The sequence below is a fragment of the Chenopodium album genome, chromosome 18 (assembly GCF_948465745.1).
Source record: "Chenopodium album chromosome 18, dcCheAlbu1.1, whole genome shotgun sequence".
NCBI lineage: Eukaryota > Viridiplantae > Streptophyta > Magnoliopsida > Caryophyllales > Amaranthaceae > Chenopodium > Chenopodium album.
In genome coordinates this window covers 47,382,564-47,396,063 of record NC_137851.1, presented here as the reverse complement: position 1 = coordinate 47,396,063, position 13,500 = coordinate 47,382,564, and positions in this window count along the sequence as shown.

Genomic DNA, 13,500 nt, shown 5'->3' with positions numbered 1-13,500 from the left:
CTATTGTTCTTGCTAAAAAAATGCAAGGCGATTCAGAAGTTTCTTTAGAATCAAAATCAGAGATGGCGAATCCACCACCACCTCCACCTCGCAAGCTCAGTGATTATTCGCAGCCGTCACTCTTGATGGGGTGCAATTCGAGATCAAACCCCATTTCATCACGATGATTGAAAGAAAGCAATTCAGTGGAGCTAAGGGTGAAGACCCTGATCTTCATATTGCAGATTTCTGTCAATATTGCAATACCATTAGGCAAGCTGGGGTCACGCAAGACCAGATCAGGGAGATTCTTTTTCCCTTTTCTTTATGTGGAAAAGATAAATTGTGGTTTAAAGGTTTGAATAGAACTACACTTGGTATTACTGACTGGGAAACTCTTGCTTTAAATTTTTATAATAAATATTACCCGACAGAAAGAACAGATTTACTAAGGAGTGCAATTCAAAACTTTGCCCAAGAGCCAGATGAAACTCTATATGAGGCTTGGGAAAGGTTCAAGGATCTGCAGAGAAAGTGCCCCCCACCATAATTTAGCACAATGACAGTTGATTCAAGCTTTTTATAATGGGCTTGGAAACACATCTAGAAAAATTATAGATTCTGTAGCTAGTGGGAGGTTTATGAATCTTAATGTTGACGATGCAGGTCAAGTTATCGAAGATATGACGATTCAAAATTCTCAATATGGGAATCCAAGAGGTTTTGCTAACAAGGGGAAACATAGTGTTGATTCCGTATCCTTTGTGCAAGCTCAATTAAGCTATATTTGTTAGAAATTAGATAGTCTTAGTACTGTTAATGTAGCTAATGTTTCTGCTATTAAAAATAATTCTAATAATTCTTTTTGTGAAAATTGTGGAATTGTAGGTCATTGGGAACAAGATTGTAGGAGTTCCGTGGAGCAAGTTAATGCCTTTCAAGCCTATAGGCAGAATGACCCATACTCCAACACCTATAATCCTGGGCTCCGGAACCATCCTTATCTTTCTTACTGGAGCACCAATGTGCAAAACCCTCTACCCCCATAACAATCACAACAACAAGCACCATAACAACCACATCAGAAATATTACCACCCCAACTCTAGCCAGAAAAATACTCCTCCACCTACTGACCCTGCCTTGTTAGAAATTAGAGCGATGTTAGAAAATATGCAAAAGCACATGGAGAGTAGCAATTCCCAAATTGATTCGATCTTAGCTCATAATAAAATCATGGATAATCAAATTGCGCAGATTTCCTCTACTCTACAAGCTCGTCAATAGGGAGCCCTACCATCGCAGCCAGTACAACCTACAGATCAAGCTTTTGTAATTACCCTGAGGAGTGGTTCACACTATGATGGGCCTCCTATGCCTAGAGATGATGAACCTGTTTTAATGAAAAATTGCTAATCCTAATTCTGTTATATCTAATGATTTCAATGCTAGCCCTGCAGGGGTCCAGAGTAGTACTAATATTTCTGATGCTACATTGCAGGGTACAACTCTAGGGAAGGTTGCAACTTAAGAAAAGAGTGGCGATGTTCAAAAGCCAGTTATCAAACTTCCTTACTCCAATAGAAATTTGAAGACTAAATTGGATAAGCAGTTTGGTAAGTTCCTGGAGATGGTGAAAAACTTGCAGGTAACAGTTCCTTTCACAGAGTTAATTACAAAAATTCTTGCGTATGCTAAATTCATGAAAAAAATATTGACTAGGAAAAGGTCTATTAGTGAGGTAGAGACAGTCGCTTTTACTGCAGAATGTAGTGCCGTACTACAAAATAAATCTCCACCTAAACTAAAAGTTCCGGGTAGTTTCTCTATCCCTTGTCATATTGGCAATCTGATGATTGATAATGCATTATGTGATTTGGGTGCTAGTGTTAGTGTTATGCCATCGTCTGTGTGCTCTAAGCTAAATATGGGTAATATAAAAGCTACCAATATTACTCTACAAATGGCCAACCGTTCTTTTAAATACCCTTTAGGTGTTTTAGAAGATGTCCCTGTTAGAGTAGGTAAATTTTTTATACCTGTTGATTTTGTTGTTCTTGATATGGAGGAAGATTTGAAAACTCCAATTATTTTGGGTAGACCATTCCTTCATACTACAAGAGCAATTATAGATGTGAAAAGTGGTAAACTGACACTATCAATAGGGGATGATAATATTATTTTTAATTTGAATAATGCCCGTAAAGGCCCTATGATAGAGGAGAAGTGTTTTAGCATTAATGTGGTTGATAATAATTGTTCTAATAAGCCCCAAGCTCTTGATAAAGATCCCTTGGAGGCGGTATCTTGTGTTGCATCTTCTACAGGAAAAACTATTACATGGAAAGAGGAAGTGGATGCAATAGAAAGAGCTCTATATTGTGAAGGGCTTGGTTTTGAAGATGAGAAAGTGGAGAAAAGTGAGCAGGTTGCGACAACTGAGTTCGTAATGAGAGTCTCACCTGATCGAGTGACAATAGCTCAGTCAAGTGAAGAACCAAGGAAAATTAAGGCCAAAGAGGTGTCCCTTGCAAGTAGTATTGAAGAATCCCCAGTTCAAACCACGGAGGGTCCGCCTGACCGGGTGAAGTCGCGGTCGACCGGGCGCTAGGGGAAGAAAAATTGTGGCCTAAATCTCGCCCGACCGAGCGAGATGGAGCCCGATCGGGCCCGTGAAGGAGCTAAATCGAGGACACAAAATCGCTCGACCGGGCAAGGAACCGCCCGATCGGGTGCGAGGTTAGCAACTTTGTCCCTGTTTTTCTCCTGACCGAGCGAAGGGCCGCTCGACCGGGTGCGCCCCTCCTTTTCCCCCCGTTCTGTTTTTCTTCTTTATTTTCCTTTTTCTTTCCTTTTTTTCTTTCTTTTTATCTTTTTCCCTCTTTTCCTTTTCTCTTTCCAAAACAGGTGGCGCTTAGCCATACTAGGCTAATCCCTGAGTCAATGAGGACATTGTTTGATTTTGGCTTGGGGGAGTTTTTGGATTGAGGTATGGTATCTTTCTTCTTCTTTTTCTTTTATTTTTGGTATTTTTAGTATAGTTTATTGCTTTTTTAGTATAGATTCCATTGCTTTGAAAAAATTGAAAAAACCAAAAAATTAGGAAAAAATAAAAATAATACAAAAATACGGTCCAATGAATGATAAATCATGCTTCCCTGTGCCCCATACATTTGAAAATTGTTTTGTTTCTAGGTATATGATGATGAGTATTGTGTATAGGCTGGCTATGATTTGATGTTTGATTGCTTTGATGCCTTAACATGAGTCAATTTTGTCCAACTACTTGTGAATATAGTGCTTGACTAGTTGATTTGGTAAGGAATTGTGTGTTAGTTCCTTGTATATCATTGAATTTGAGTATTGGTTTGCAACTTTGAGTAATGTTTGTATGACTCGTTATTATGCACATTGAGGAGGACGAAGGCATTTGTTCTTTTAGGTAGCCTTCAGAATAATTTAGATACATTTGTTCCCTTCTTGCTACCCATGTTGTTGCCTTGACTATTTGTTGTTTATTAGCCACATTACAAGCCGATTTTTGCCCCATTGGTTATTAGTCCCAAGCTTGGCTTTGGGGAGCTATTAGTGAGTGAGGTGAGGGAGTTTGTAGTATGCTTATTATTTGCACAATTTGGGTGGTTATGAGAAGTTGTTTGTTCTTGATGGTTTATTTTTGATGATTATGAAAGTTGAATTCCTTGTGAAAAAAAATAAAGCATGATAGTAGAAAAAGAAAAGAAGTTCAAAAAAAAAAAATGAACTTCAAAAGAAAAAAAAAAGAGCAAAAAGAAAAGAAAAGTGTTTAATGTTCAAATGTTCTAAGTGAAGGTTGATAAAAAGAAAAAAAAATGATGAGTTTCAATGAAGAAAAAAATCAAGTTTGATAGTTTAAAGTTTGTTTATTCATTGAAGTGTTACATTATTATATTTTTTTATGATTGAAATTGTAAGTGTTGGGAATGTTTGTTAAGATTGGATTATTGTTTGGTGAATTTTTGGTGGAGTTGAGTTATGTTGGAGGTGATTGGTCATTATTTATTTTTGACCTTAGTTTTATTAGGTTTTGGCTCCCCTTAAGCATTGCTTTTCTCTCACATTTTCCCAAATTTATGATACCCTCTACCCTAGCCTCACATTACAAGTTTTAAAGACCTTCCGACCTTTGGGCATAGAGTTGTGTGAATGTGAAATTAGTTGTTTATCAATGCAAAGGATGATTTGACATATTTCGAGTCGACTATTTAGGTTGAGCGCATGTATTTTAAACACATGAGTATTGTGAGTTGGGATGGCATTGTTCACATAAAGGGGTTGGGATGGAGAGTGATCGGGTACATTTTATATCCGCCACATAAATGAGAGTTGAGTGCGTGAGCACTAGTCTTGAATTCTATATGCTCTTGTGGTTTGCTCTATTTGACAATTGTTAGGGAGGATGAGTGGTTGGATGGATTTGATTGGTGGTTTTGATGCATACTTGTGTGGATTTGCCTTGAATTGGTTATACTTGTTTTTGATCGATTTGGGGTGAAGTATGTTTTATTTGTTCATTGATGAGGTCTTTGCTTTGGGACAAGCAAAGGTTTGGCTTGGGGGAGTTTGATTTGTCTATTTTATATAGCGTATTATCCCTGTCCTTTTAGTCATATTTAGGGGTATTTTTGGCTCTTTAAAGCCGCTTTTATTGCTAATGTGCGCTTTCTAGTGTTTTCGTAGTTTTGGTAGCATTTTGTAGGAAGTTCCACCTTTGGAGAATTTTCCCGGGATTATTTGGAGCATCTACGAGCATTAGAGGAGTACGACCATCTCTTGTACCCCAAGGCCGGTTGGAGTCATCAAACCGGTGATTAAGGGCTCGATATATGAGAATATGAGGCATTGGACCGAGTTATCAAGTCCCAAAGAGGAAATCTGGAGTGGGCTAAGAAGTGAAGCCCAATCGAAGTCCAAGAATGCCCAAAGAGTCATCGCCCGGTTCAAGGGTCCCCGCCCTGAGGCGCGCTCGACCGGGCAGGGCGGAAGAACAAATTGCAGCATCCCTTGCCCTGTCTTGCGCTCGACCGGGTGCGAGGGAAGCGTCCTTGATGAAAAAGGCGAGCCCGATCGGGCGGTGCCTCGCCCGATCGGGCGCGTGTTTCTGGAGGAAGATTAAGTGTCGGTTTACTTTGTTTTAGCTTAGGATTTTCTAGCTTAGTATAAGTACGTTTTTGTTAAGCGAGTTTAGGACGACTTCTCACTCTCTTTCTCTATCTAACTTTTCTCTCTCCCCCTTAATTAAACTCTTAGTATTACTTTCTCTCTTGTTTCTCTCTCTACAACTCTTGATTTAATTCAATTCATTATTTCCGTTAATTTTGGTAACAATTTCTTCCCTTTTTATTTCAGTAATTTATTTGCTTTTGTTCATCATGTTTTGCTTAATTGCTTTGATTAGTTTAGATTTAATTATGTGTGAGTAGATTATTTTCTAGGGTTGTGGGGATCCATAAATAATATGAAGGGGTAATTTATTATTGTTAATTGTCAATGCTTGATTAATTTCCTATTGATTGATTTAATGCTATACAATTAGATTTGGCCTAGTTTAATTGTATGAGTTTAGTGATATGTCTATTTTATATAGTGTTTTAGCCCCGTCCCTTGGTCATAATTAATGGTGTTTTTTGGCTCTTTAGAGCCACTTTTATTACTAATTTGTGTTTTCTAGTGTTTTCGTAGTTTTAGTTGAGTTTTGTAGAGAATTGCACATTTGGAGCATTTTCCCGGAATTTCATGGAGCAACTACAAGCATTGGAGGAGCATGACCACTTTTTGTAGCCCAAGGCCGGTTAGAGTCATCGAACTGGTGATTAAGGGCTCGACATTTGAGATACCGAGGCGTTGGACCAAGTTTTAAAGCCCCAAAAGAGGAAATCCGGATTGGGCCGAAGAATCGTAGCCCAATCAAGATTCCAAGAAGTGCCCAAGTGGCCTTGCCCGACTCAAGGGTCTCTGCCCGAAGGCGCGCACGCCGAGCGGGGCAAAAGAAGTAAGGGTGTTGCTTCGCCCAAGCTCGCGTACGACCGGGCGCAAGAGATGCTTCAAGGTTCAAAAAGGCGCGCCCGACTGGGCGGTGCCTCGCCCGACCGGGCGCGTGTTTTGGGGGAGTGATATTCGACGATTTTACTTAGTTTCTAATTAGGATTTTTAGAGGCTTTGTATAAATACGTTTTGAGTGTTTTTGGTATATTTAACCTCTTCTCTTAGCTTTTCTCTCTCTACTTAGTTTTTAGATTAAACTTCTCTCTTGTTTTTCTCTCTCTACAACTTTGTTCTTAACTTAGTCCATTATTTTCGTTAATTTTGGTAACGATTCTTTCTATATTATTTTCAGTAATTTAATTTCTTTATCTCATCATGACTTGTTTAATTGCTTTGATTAGTTTAGATTTAATTATGTATGAGTAGTTTTCTTTTTAGGGTTTGTGGGGATCCATAATTAATATGAAGGGGTAATTTATTGTTGTTGATTGTCAATGCTAGATTAATTTCCTATTGATTGATTTAATGCTATGCAATTAGACTTGCGCAGGTTTAATATGTATGAGTTCAGCAATATTGATTCGAGATCCAAGAGATGAGAATTGATGTTTAGGCTTAGTTTCAATAGGCAAGTTAATTTATAAATGGTTAAGTCAAGATTCGAGAGATGCGATTTAATACCGATAGATTAATTCTGTGATTGTAATACGTAGCGAAAGCCCTTTATGATCTGATTAATTAATGTATTGATGATTGATTGTTATGTTTTACCCTGGAATGTTATTCATTTGTGAACCTATGCCCTAGGTCTTTTATTCATTGATTTCTCTCTACCCTTAATCTTAGTAGTTTTATTTCCATTTGATAATAATAATTTGTTACTTAATAATTTAGATTGCTTTATTTAATTAGGAATAGAAAAACTTGTTTCCCTATGGATTCGACCCTACTTCCCTATCTACTTTAGTTAGAGGACTTAGGTAATACTTTTGATTAGGTGATACGACTTTAGCCTGTCAAATTTGGCGCCGTTGCCGGGGAAACGGTTTTATTTTTATTTCTAATTGTTTCTGTAGTCTAAATTATTTTCTCCCGTCTCATAGAACGCAAGTTCTTTAAGACAATTTTCTCATATTTGTTTGTTGAGTTCTATGTTTATGCCTAGGAGTTCTAGATCAGGTTACATTCCATTCGATTCTGAGATTGAAAGTTCTTTTCATAGACAAAAGAATTTGCAGACAAATATTGGCAGGTTTTGGGGTGATATTCTTAGGGACCCTCTATTTGATTCAAGTGATTCGGAAGTTTCTTCGGAATCAGAATCAGAGATGACAGGAAATCCACCTAAAAAGCTCAGCGATTATTCGCAGCAGTCATTAATGGATTTTCCACATCTCACTCCTACTCCGGCTCTTGATGGAGTGCAATTCAAGATTAAACCCCAATTTATCACAATGATAGAAAGGAAGCAATTCAGTGGAGCTAAGGGTGAAGACCCAAATCTTCATATTGCAGATTACTATCAATATTGCAATACCATTAGGCAAGCTGGGGTCACACAAGACCAAATCAGGGAGAAAACAATATTACGACTGTTTAACGGTCGCAGATTTTTTGCGACCGTTTTTACTATTTTCAACGACCGTTAAGAAAACGGTCGCAAATATTAATAATTGCGACCGCTTTATGAAACGGTCGCAAATCTTGAAATTAGCGACCGTCATAAGCGGTCGCTAAAAGTTTTATAAAAAACAAAAAAAAAAGAAAAAGACCCATCACCCACCCACCCTTGACCCAGATCCACCGAAATCCCACCCAAACCACCACCACTGCCCACCCTAAACAACCACTAGCCGCCCCTCTCTACCCACCATCACTTTCGCCCACCTTTAACCACCAATACCCACCACCACCCACCCACCCTTGACCCAGAAAAACATAAATTTATCAAAAAAAATTAACCCAGAAATTTAACCAACAAAAACAACCGATTAAACCAACAAAAAAAACCCATATAATTTCGAACAAATTTACAAAAATTAAACCAAAAATCGAAATAAAACAGCAACATAAATTAATCAAAATAATTTAACCTACAAAAAAAATGCAAAAAAATTAAATAAAAAATCAACAAAAAATACGAACACAAATCAAACCCACAAACATTAAGCAAAATTTGAACAAAAATTCAACTCACAAAAATGAAACCTACAAAAAAAACCCACAAAAATTCGAACAACAATCACACAATTTTGACAAAAATGGAACCACTATTCGAACAAAATCAACAAAAATTCGAACCAAAACTCAAACAAAAACACAAAAAAAAATCAAACCAAAACTCAAACAAAAACACAAACAAAAATCGGAAAAAAAATCGAACAATCATGGAAATTAGAGAACAAAATAAAACAACAAGAATTGAAAATAAACAAAAATATAATAAAAATTCAGAGAAGAAACACATACCTTTCACAAAACTTCTTCCTCTTTAGGTTTATATGGTCAAATTCGACCATAAAAACTCCAGATCTGGAATTTTTATGGTCGAATTTGACCATTAATACCAAACTTTGACGAAAATACAACACTACAATTCATTAATTGACAAAAATCCTAAGAAAAAGATAGAATGAAGAAGAAACAAAGAAACAGAGAGCGAAAATCCTAAGGAAAGAGAACGAGAAGGAGAAGAGGAAAGAGTACGGGAGGGAGAATAGGATGAAATTTAGAGAAAGAGAAATGAAAAAAAGGAAAGAGAAAAGAAAGAAAAAGAGAAGATAGAGAGCAGATCAGGGAGGAGGAGGATAACCGTGAGAAGAGAGAGAAAGGAAAAGGAAGAGGTAGTAAGGAAATAGGAGAGATGGAGGCGGTTCATTAATATTAGGGTTAGGGTGAGTTCTACATTTTATACCTTTTATTTTAAAAAAAAAAAAATTTACCCTTTTGCGACCGTTTCAAAAACGGTCGCAATTCTCGTAATTTGTGACCACTTGGCGGTCGCAAATAATATTGTTTTTGTTTAGTTTTATTTTTCACATGAATTTTATTTTTAAAAAATGATAAAATACCTTTGTGACCGTTTAATAGGCAAAAAGCGGTCGCAAATCTACGACCGCCTTAGAAACGGTCGCAAATTTGCGACTGTGTCAAAATCTGTCGCAGATTTTATATTTTGCGACCGTTTTAATGACGGTCGTAAAAAAACGGTCGCAATTTGACCGAATTTTAGTAGTGTGCTTTAATTAATTAGGAATAGAAAGACTTGTTTCCCTGTGGATTCGGCCCTACTTCCCTATCTACTTTTGTTAGAGGAGTTAGGTAATCTTTTGGTTAGGTGATACGACTTTAGCTTGTCATTTAGCAATATTGATTCGAGATTCGACAAATGAGAATTAATGTTTAGGTTTAGTTTCAATAGGCAGGTTAATTTATAAATGGTTAAGTCAAGATTCGACAGATGCAATTTAATACCGGTAGATTAATTTTGTGATTGTAATACGTAGCGAAATCCCTTTATGATCTGATTAATTGATGCATTGTTGATTGATTATTGTATTTTACCCTGGAATATTATTTATTGGTGAACCTATACCCTAGGCTTTTATTATTTGATTTTCTCCTAAAACTTTAATCTTCGTAGTTTAGTTCTTTTCATAATAATAAATTAGTTACTTAATAATTTAAATTATTTAATTTAATTAGGAATAAATTGACTCGTTTCCTTGTGGTCCGACCCTTCTTCCCTATCTGCATAGTTAGAGGACTTAGGAATTATTTTTGACTAGGCGATACGATTTTATCCTGTCAACCGCCGTCTTCAGACTCCAAATCTTTTGAAAATAAAATGAAGCACACAATATTCAATATTATTTCTTTTATTATAATATTAATAACAATATTTATGAAACAATAATAATACTAATAATATTACTAATCACGAGTTAAATAATAATATTAATAAGTGTAATATATTTAAAACATTAATCACATAAGCAAATAAAAAAAAACCAACAATAATTAATATCAACAACTAATTACAACATTGTCACAACAATAATAATAATAATAATACTAATTGTTTCGGGTGAAAACAATGGGACCTTCGGATAGGTCCTTTTTGGGTGGGCTGAAGACTGAACTCGGTCCAAATGATGGTTGGGCCGAGGATTTCCTGCACAGCAAAAATACGTAAACTGGCCTCGGGGGTTGTGTCGAGAAAAGCCCCTCTATAATACCCCGTATTTTTATTCGTATTTTATTTAAAATAAGTATTTTGAGAAGTATTTAATTAAATTGAAATGTTTTATTTAAAGTATTTTAATTATTCATTTTAATAAGTTTGTAAATATTTCATAAAAGGAAAGTTTATTTAATTCATTATTTTATTTAAGTTGGGGTTTAATTTAGGAAAGTTTTATTTTAGTAAAGTTTTATTAGGGAAGCGATTAGGAAAGATTAAAAAAGGAAAGTTTAGGGAGAAGGGTTTCTAGAGAAGGGGTATAAATATTCAACACTTGAGGCAAATCAAACTTTGCCCAGAGTGGAGAAAACCCAAGGTAAACTTCTCTCCCTTTCTCTTTATTTTTCTTTTTCTTTTTCTTTCTCTTTTTTCCCCTTCCCCTTTTCGGCTTCCCCCCTCACCGCCGGCCACCACCACCACCGGTGGGCCGCCGGCGCCAGCCACCAGTAGCACCAGTCGGCAGCTGGCGGCAACCGGCAGTGGTGGCCGGCCAGCTGCCCTTTTCGAACAAAAAAAAATTAAATTAAATCTTTGTAAAAATTAAAACTTTGTTTTAAAACTAGTTTAATCCTAGATCTAATTATTAATTATGAGTTTTTTGATTTGATTTTTGATGTTTGATTATGAGTATTATGTAAATTAATTTTCAGATTTTATTTTTAATTGAAAAGCCCTAATTTTTGAAACCCTAGGTTCTTGAATTATGAATTATTGAAGGATTATGATATATAATGGTTTAAACCTTTGATTAAAGTGTTTTAAGGCTAAATTACAGCAAGTTTTCATTAAAATATAATGCTAGAATTTTTGGTAGTGCATTAAAAATCAAGTTTATTTAAGGAATTTCAATTACCCATTAATTGGGATTAAAGTATGGTGTTTTAAATATAATTTCAGCTATTTTAATTAAATTATGAGGGGTTTTATAATAGTATATATTGCTGAAAATTTGTGTAGAGAGGATTTTAATACTCTTCTATGATTTTATATTGTAGGAGACTTCAAAGTGAGTGATTTCTATTAGTTGTGGCGATTTTAAGATCGTATACAAGGTACGTTATCGTACTTAGCATAATTTTATTGATGTAGTAGCATGCTAAATGTGTTTAATTGATTACAAGTAGTATCATGCTAGATTTGGAATGGAAATTATGAATTGGTTGTTATTGGTGATTGAATATTGAAGCATGAATTATTTGTGATGGATTAATAGTTGGAAAATTATAGTTTGGAATATTGTTTATGAACCACACTTTTATTTATGGCATGATAGAGAGCATGTTTGATTAAACTAAATGTTTAATTTGGTTTGGAATATCAAAAGAGAATTTTATTATGGTTCATATAATTTTTATTGATACTTTAAGCATGGGAAAGGAGCTATATAAGTGTCTATGATACGAGGAATAAATTATATGTTGGTGCCTTAGTGCACTTAAGGTGTTTTTAACACCGAGGGATAGGATTTGTGGCGCTTTATGCATTTAAGGTGTCATTGGCACCGAGGTAGAATTAGAAAGGGTTCAACATTAAATATTATGTGGTCACTAATTATTCAAGAATTAAATTGGTATGTTTGATTGTTTGTATAATTATTGTTGATTGAATGATTATGGTTTGAGAGTCATCACCAAGTCTAATAATCTGTAAATAACGTAAAGTGAAAGAGATTACGCACCAAAACTTTTGGAACATATATACCTTGAGTATGAACATATGGGGAGAGTTATGTAACTTTATATTTGATCATAACTTCTACTGGAGTGCAGGACGCTGTACATTCCTTTTATTATTATTATGTGCAGGAAATCCGCCACTTACGAGTGGTTATTGATGCTGGCACGGTTAGCTCCCGTGTGAGTAACCTCAATTTATTAGGGGAGGTTAGTGGGAAACCCGTTCGATGCGTAATCAACGCTAAATAAATTATGTAGTTGTCTAGTGAGAAATTTTGTTGAATGTTGTATGCTTGAAAAACAGGTGCAACAAGGTAAGTTGTGTGTTGATAGGTAATTGCATGTTAGTGTGTTAATTACGCTTATGTACTCAGCTTTGCTGATTGTGTGTTTTGTGTATTTGTTGGCCTTGTCTATACCTTGGCCCTATGATGACTTATTTTCAATGGAGAGTAGTGGAAACAAGTAGAGAGAAGCTTTTCAGGTGATGAAGCATATTCATGAATGGGCATGAGTGAAGAGCAAATCATGCTAGTTTCTATAAATATCTAATGTGTTTAATGCTTTAATTATTTATGATATTATTATTATTATTATGCATGACTAACGCAAAAGTTTTAAAGTTGGTTTGGTTTTAATAAGGGCCTATAATGGTTCCAAGTTGTAGGTTGATTTTATTTTACTTCGTTTGACTTTACTTTCGTTGATTGACTTTTCAAGTTGACTTGTTTTGAATGGTTTTGAAATTAGTCTTCCGCTGTGTGTCTTTGATAGTTTCCTTAGCCGTTTTCACGGTGGCGGTAATGTCTTAGATATTCCTATTTAAAGTTTTAAACAGGGCAAAACAAGTATTTTAAAAGAAAGGAATTTCTAGGGTGTTACACCCTCTGATGCCGAAGTCAGTACAATGTTTAGAGAGAGAAAGCTATGCAAGAGTATTAATTGCTTGAGGCTTTAAGTAAATGAATGTGGAGAGAGAAGATTGATTGTTTTTATACCTTGACATAAAGGGGAGAATGGGCCTTGAGTCAAGTGGGCTAGCCACGTTGACTGGGCCTTTGACTGACTAGGCATAGATTGGAGAGTTGAACCTTAACCTTGGGCTTATTATTGAATCATTTATGGATTGACCCAATTGGAGTAAATTGGACCCAAACACTAATTACTCAATTAATCACAAAATTAGTAATAATCACAATAAAAATTATAATAATAATACGAAGATTACATTAATAAATTTGATTAATTAATCAACTCAAAAAAAAAAAAAAACATCCGCCTAAAATTTCTGGAAACACCCAGGTGGATTCGCTTAAAATTTCCAGAACCACTTAGGTAGATCTGGAAATTCTGGACGGATGTAGGGATCCGCCTCAAATTTCCGGATCTCCCAAGGTGGTTCCAGAAATCTTAAGCGGATCCACTTAGGTGTTTCCGAAAATTTTAGGCGGATGTATTTTTTAAAAAAATAAAAAAAAATAGTACGACGACTTACAGAATCCTCCGACGATGCCTCTGGTATATGAATGTTATCGTCGTCCATCATCTTAAACCCGTCGCTAAAGCTTAATAAATTTTT